The sequence below is a fragment of the Corythoichthys intestinalis genome, chromosome 10 (assembly GCF_030265065.1).
Source record: "Corythoichthys intestinalis isolate RoL2023-P3 chromosome 10, ASM3026506v1, whole genome shotgun sequence".
NCBI lineage: Eukaryota > Metazoa > Chordata > Actinopteri > Syngnathiformes > Syngnathidae > Corythoichthys > Corythoichthys intestinalis.
Genome location: NC_080404.1, coordinates 50,660,486 through 50,668,297, shown reverse-complemented (window position 1 = coordinate 50,668,297; position 7,812 = coordinate 50,660,486).

Here is a 7,812-nt window from a genome sequence, read left to right as displayed (position 1 = left end):
TGCTCTTTCTGGAATTATTTACTGCCGTTTGATTTATGTGGGAATCAAAGTAAAAAACTTTGTATGTCTTTGATGACTGCATCCCCCATTAAAATATGATACATTGTGGCATTTTAAGTACTGCAACGATTAATCGATTAACTCGAGCAATTCGATTTGAAAAAAGCTTGGAATCCAATTTTGCTGCTTCGACGATTCGTTTAATTAGAGTGGCGTTGTAATGACTTGCTTTGACAGTGTTGCATTTACAGTTGTGGTCAAAAGTTCACATACACTTGTGAAGAACATAATGTCATGGCTCTCTTGAGTTTCCAGTTATTTCTACAACTGTGATTTTTCTCCGATAGAGTGATTGGAACAGATACTTCTTTGTCACAAAAAACATTCATGAAGTTTGGTTCTTTTATGACTTTATTATGGGTTAACAGAAAAAGTGATCAAATCTGCTGGGTCAAAAATATACATACATGGATCTGAAAAAGCGAATCAATGACTTGAACAAGTCAGGAAAGTCACTTGGAGCCATTTCAAAGCAGCTGCAGGTCCCAAGAGCAACAGTGCAAACAATTGTTTGTAAGTATAAAGTGCATGGCACTGTTTTGTCACCGCCACGATCAGGAAGAAAATGCAAGCTATCACCTGCTGCTGAGAGATAATTGGTCAGGAGGGTGAAGATTCAACCGAGAATCACCAAAAAGCAGATCTGCCAAGAATTAGAAGCTGCTGGAACACAGGTGTCAGTGTCCACAGTCAAGTGTTTTGCATCTCCATGGACTGAGAGGCTGCCCTGCAAGAAGGAAGCCCTTGCTCCTAAAGCGGCACCTTAAGGCTCGACTGAAGTTTGCTGCTGATCACATGGACAAAGATAAGACCTTCTGGAGGAAAGTTCTGTGGTCAGACGAAACAAAAATCGAGCTGTTTGGCCACGATGCCCAGCAATATGTTTGGAGGAGAAAAGGTGAGGCCTTTAACCCCAAGTACACCATGCCTCCCGTCAAGCACGGTGGTGGTAGTATTATGCTGTGGGGCTGTTTTGCTGCCAATGGAACTGGTGCTTTACAGAGAGTAAATGGGATAATGAAGAAGGAGGATTACCTTCAAATTCTTCAAGATAACCTAACGTCATCAGCCCGAAGATTGGGTCTTGGGCGCAGTTGGGTGTTCCAATAGGACAATGACCCCAAACGCACATCAAAAGTGGTAATGGAATGGAATGGAATCAGGCTAGAATTAAGGTTTTCGAATGGCCTTCCCAAAGTCCTGACTTAAACCCCATTGAGAACTTGTGGACAATGCTGAAGAAACAAGTCCATGTCAGAAAGCCATCAAATTTAACTGAACTGCACCAATTCTGTCAAGAGGAGTGGTCAAAGATTCAACCAGAAGCTTGCCAGAAGCTTGTGGATGGCTACCAAAAGCGCCTAATTGAAGTGAAAATGGCCGAGGGACATGTTACCAAATATTAGCGCTGCTGTATATATATTTTTGACCCAGCAGATTTGATCACTTTTTTTTTCTGTTCACCCATAATAAAGTCATAAAAGAACCAAACTTCATGAATGTTTTTTGTGACAAAGAAGTATCTGTTTCAATCACTCTATCAGAGAAAAATCAGAGTTGTAGAAATAACTGGAAACTCAAGAGAGCCATGATATTATGTTCTTCACAAGTGTATGTAAACTTTTGACCACAACTGTATATGTTCAACACGAATATGGCGTAGATTAATGCTTAACGACACGGCGAAGACGTAAACAGTGATAGAGTGGCGTGCAGTTGTTGTGTGCAGCTAACATGGCAGGATGTGTCTGAGGAGAACTTTTCAACAAGTCCGTCCATGATCAAACGTAAGTAAATATTCCCTTATTTAAAGCAGTACTTTTTATTTTATTTTATTTATTTATTTTCCCTTCAGGCATGACAATTCCAAACATACAGCATTTATATGTCTTTACAATTAATTCTACCCAAACAGAATAGGGCTGGCGGGAGAAGCCGAAGCTTATTGAAACCCGTCCCCATTATACCATATAGGACGCAGAAAATATCGAATATCAATTTTTGACATTCAGATTTCGTAATGCAATCTGCGGTCCATGTACTCTCAATCTTTCCCACTTTCTTCAGTTGACGTGCCTTTCTTGCTATTTCAGCGTTGCGGCGGGTTAGGTTCTCATTGATGAAGATGTTGGATCCTTTCAGGAGACGACCTTGTTTGAGGAGAGCTATCTTATTCTTTCGATCAGTATCATCACTGTAGTATTTGCACTCCGATCGTTTGCACGTCCACTTTGATCCAGATCCTCTGCCAAAGCTTCCAATTTATTAATACGATCATCCCTCTCTTTCATCGTCATCTTCAGTTGCTCGTTTTCAGCCCGCAGCAGTTGGAATTCCTTCTAGATGTCTTGATTCTGCTTCAAGAGGTCCCGATTTTGGACTAAGAATTCAGAATTCAGGAATTCAGCCATAATTTGCTCTAATTTTAGCTCTAATTTTTGCATAGAAGATTTTAAATCTTCCATTTCTTCAGTCTTGTCAGTCTTTCCTCCTCTTTTCGGTGCATTAGGCATATTTGGGAGGTTTTCTCTTCCAGCTGAAGTATCATTGGCGGTTTACTCCCTCGTATACTTCTCAAATAGTTGGGCGCGCCCCCCCATGGAAGTGCAGAGCGATGCCGGGGGTGGCACATGTGAACTCAGGGAACATACATTTTTTTTGCCATCCTAGAATAAAGTGTACTTGCCCATCCACTCCGAGGGTGGCAGTGGTGCTCTCATTTTCAGAGTTTGCGCAGTATCTTTTAACCAAACAAGAGCACAGTAGTAGCACACCGCAAAGCGATATGAAGAGCGACCCGCTGTCTTTTCCGGTTCTCACATGTCTGCCCAAAGAGCGCAGTGTTCAGCTTAGGAGCGTCACGACAATCGCGCTCATCTCCGGTTCTCTCCCAATTGCCGAGAATTTGCTGTTTTCAGGCAGTTTGGCTTTTGGCTTCTACTTTTAATACAGTGGGAGACGAAGTAAGACCACCCTGTTTACTGTGTCTATGAAATTTTTGTAGCTGACAGCGGGAAGCCAAATCCGTTCAGACGTCACATAAAGACATTAGACCCCAATCTCATTGATAAGCCGCACAATTGTTTTTTAGCGAAAACGTGCTGAATATTGCCAACAATCGTGCCGCTTTGACAGTGATATATCAGTGAACTAGAGATCAATGTTTATTAGCATGCTCAGTGCTAAATAACCCACACACTATTGCAAATGAGCTGATACTGCGAGCAGCAAAAATAAAAACTGTCCCTCTGTCCAATGGCACTGTCGTTTTTGTTCTATTCATTTTTATTTTCGGTCAAATTGTTTGGCATGTTGTCAAATTGTCCTCATGAGTTAATATTGCTAATCGATTTGAAATGATTATTGATTATATTAAATTTTATTTTTCAGTGTCAAATGGTCAGAAAATGTACTTTAAGTGTATTTTTACAGAATGGATGTAAGTTTTTTATTCAGGCAAATTGATGCGCTTTAAGTCTTTTCTGTTAGAAAACAAAGCAATTTTAATAAAGTTGTACTTTATTGTAAATTGATCTATGTTACTTTTTTCTCTAGTAGAATAAAACAAACAATGTTAGGCAGAGGTGAACATAAAATAATAATTTTATGGACAAACGATACTATTTACATTGGCGGCAGAGAGTTGGAGGGGAGGGGGGCGCAAAACATTTACGTCTTCCTGAGGCGGGCGTAACAGAAAACAATCGAGACGCACTAATTTAAAGAAAGTTTGTAGTGTTTACATACCTGTCAAGTTGTATGGTTTTGGTGAATTTGTACAAGTGAGCACTGATTTATAAATGTGTACGCCGTACGTTCAAAATCTGTATGCTTTTCGTGCATTACGTTTTTTATTCTCCGTTCGGATTTTGTCACCGCTTCGGCAACCAGACAAACGTGCGTTACTATGCGTTACTACATTGGTTGAATGACGCGAGAAAAGTCAGACACAGAGAGAGAAAAGAGTGTTTGTTGTGACGCTGTAGCAAACGCGATGCTAGGCTAGGTGGTTCCAATATTTCCTGACAGTAGCAGACAGCCTACAATCTATGCCTAGATATAACATGCATATAGAATTAGATGCGAAATTACAGACTCGGTGGCGTTAGTAAACAGCCGCCATTTTAAAGCAGTAGAATTCTCAGAAAGGCTCTGTTCTAATGAACCTTCCTAGCTAACCTAAGTAACTTTTTATCTAATACTCCTAAATCGGCAAAATCTTGACTTGAATCTATCTTTAAATGATGAAACATTTTTAAACTTTCACATGTCAAAAGGAGACAGAAGGGAACTAATGCAACAACCGGAGCAATCTTAACAACTGTAACGGTTGATTCACAACCTTAAATGACTTTATAATAAAGGTTACTATAAGAGATGTCCCGATTGATCGGGTCCGATCACGTCATTTTCAAAGTATCGGAATCGGCAAAAAAATATCGGACATGCCTTTTTTAAATATATATATTTTTTAATTAAATCGTTTTCTAATTGTATTAACGTTGTAGACAAAATGTCTTACACTCATCAAGAGTCTTTAGTTTTGGCTTAAAGTAGGGTTATCAAATTTATCGCATTAACGGCGGTAATTTTTTTTTTTTCATTTAATGACGTTAAAGTATTTAATGCAATCAACGCATGCGCTGCACGACCCACTCACGCAATGTCGCGTTCAATCTATAATGGCGCCGTTCTACCTATATATGGAGCTAAAAGCGTAATATGAGTAGAGTGAATTTTGGCAGCCTTTAGAGCCTTTTTTTAATGGGCTAAAGCCTTACACTCCCTCTCGCAATAATTAGAAATATCGTGGGAAGCAACGTGGGGAAGAAAGGTAGTAGTTGATCTTTTTCTTAACACCTTATGTTATTTCCCAACGCAGAGAAGATATATAAATTGGTACCCCTACGCACAGTCATGGGTGCACTTCCCATCATGCATTTGGGCACAACAGTTAAATGGCGACAGTATCATTTACTGAAAGCTCAACAAATACACTAGATGGCAATATTTAGTCACAATATACAAAGTCACATTCATCCTTTAAGAATTACAAGTCTTTCTATCCGTGGATCCCTCTCACAGAAAGAATGTTAATAATGTAAATGCCATCTTGAGGATTTATTGTCATAATAAACAAATACAGTACTTATGTACTGTACGTTGAATGTATATATTCGTCGAGTTTCATTCATTTTTTTCTTAATGCATTGCCAAAATGTATATGATCGGGAAAAATTATCGGGAATGATTGCAATTGAATCGGGAGCAAAAAAAAAAGCAATCGGATCGGGAAATATCGGGATCGGCAGATACTCAAACTAAAACGATCAGGATCGGATCGGGAGCAAAAAAACATGATCGGAACAACCCTAGTTACTATGTTTTTGGGGGTTTTTTTTGGTTTTGTTTTATGAAAGGTAACACCAGCTACTTTGCCAAGTAACTAATTACTCTTACATTCAGGTAAGTGAGTTACTAACTCAATAACTTTTTGGGAGAAGTAATTTGTAACTGTAATTAATTACTTTTTAAAAGTAAGATTAACAGCACTGATCATAAAGATGAAGTCTGCAGATAGAAAAGTGACGAAAGCGGAGATTTTATTCTGCCAATTTGTTGCCGAACATAATTTGCCCGCAACTATTGCTGATCACTTCTCAGAATTAGCAAAAGAAATGTTCCCTGACTCAAAGATTGCATCGGTAAGTTAATTGTATCAATTGACCTTTTTAATTTATAATTGGACACACTAACGAACTACCTTCAAGTCAAATTGAATTGCGACAACAAACAAAAGTCAGTGTTAGAAATTAGTAATCATGATGTAGCTGTAGATACTGATTGTTCTTTGATTGCACCAGGTTATGCGTTATAATATTACCAATAAATTCATATAATTTTAAAAATTGAATTTTATTGTTGTTTCATATCGCACGGTATATACGACGTTGTAAGATTAGTCACCAATTTGTAAGATTGCCAACGGCCTTGGGTTGACAGGTATGTGTTTATTTTGTAACCGCTGTATTCGCGGCCATTTTTAACACAAAGTTGCAATTTCTGATGGGGTGCTAAATTTGACAGAACACCGGCGGGCATGCTATATTCAATGGATGACGATTTTGGCAAAAAGTATAGCTGTCCTAAGCAGCCTGATTTAGAGTTCCCCCTCAAAAATGATGTGAAATAAAAAAAAAAAACGCTCATATTCAATTTATTACTATAAATATTCTTGTATGTTGATTCTATTGCCGACATTGCCCCCTCTGCCCCAAAAGTCTAACTCCGCCTATGCAACCTGCATAACCACAAGCGGATTTTAAAGGGGGGCCAAAGGGGACAGCCCCCCTCCTGGTGGCCGAAAAGTGTCATTGCATATCATTGACTTTCCTATATACTGGTACGTATATAAAAGTTGTAAAGCAATAAAACTGCAACAAAAATTATTTGAAATGAACAAAAAAATATATTTTTCAAAATGGGTCAAAATTATTTTTCGAGCACCTTAGACGGTCATTTGCTTTGCATATAATTTCCCCCTCCCCCCAAAATAAATAAATAAATTAGAAAAACAATATTTTAAAAAATGATTTTTTTCTTTGATCGAAAATGTTTTTTGTGATTGAAGCAACTTTTTTGGGGGGATTGAATGATTTAGACACAAATGTCCTAATCATAATATGGTCCAAACACAAAAAGGATAGCTTCAATCCAAGAAAACCTTTTCAATGAAAAATTTAGTGTTCAAATGCAAATTTTTCAATCTCAAATATTTTTTCGAATTCAAAAACTTTTTCTATGACTGAATTTTTTCTTTTGATTGGAGTGATTTTCTTTTTGAAAATCTATATTTTTTTGGAAGCAACTTATTTTTTGATTGAATAATAAAGACAAAAATGTCCTAGCCAAAATGTGGCCGAAAAATAAATCAACATTACTTCAAGAAAAATTGCTTTCACATGCATTTTTTTGTTTTTGTTTTTTGTTTTTTTGAGTTTCAAATTTATCTTTTCATTCAAACACATTTTCTTTGAATGAAGCTACATTTTTTTGGGTTGAAATTATATATCTTGATCAATGCAACTTTTTTTAATGAAGCAACTTTTTTTTTTTTTTTTTTTTTTTTTTTTTTTTTTTTTTTTTTAATAATAAAGACAAAAATGGCCTTGCCAAAATGTGGCCCAAAAATGAATCATCATTACTTCAATCAAAAAAGTTGCTTCAATCAAAAAAAAAAAAAAAAACAACAACAACAAAATCAAAGAAAAATAGCTTTCACGTGCATTTTTTTTGTTTTTGTTTGTTTTGTTTGTTTTTTGAGTTTCAAATTAATTTTTTCATTCAAACACATTTTCTTTGAATGAAGCTACATTTTTATAGGTTGAAAATATATATCTTGATCAAAGAAACTTTTTTTTTAAATGAAGCAACTTTTTTGTGGTTGTTGTTGTTGAATAATAAAGACAAAAATGTCCTTGCCAAAATGTGGCCCAAAAATAAATCAACATTACTTCAATCAAAAAAGTTGCTTCAATCAAAAATAAAATAAAATAAAATAAAATAAATAAAAAATCAAAGAAAATAGCTTTCACGTGCGTTTTTTTGTTTTTGTTTTTTGAGTTTCTAATTTATTTTTTCATTCAAACACATTTTTTTCATTGAAGCTACATTTTTTGGGTTGAAAATATATATCTTGATCAAAGCAAATTTTTTTTAATGAAGCAACTTTTTTTTGATTGAATAATAAAG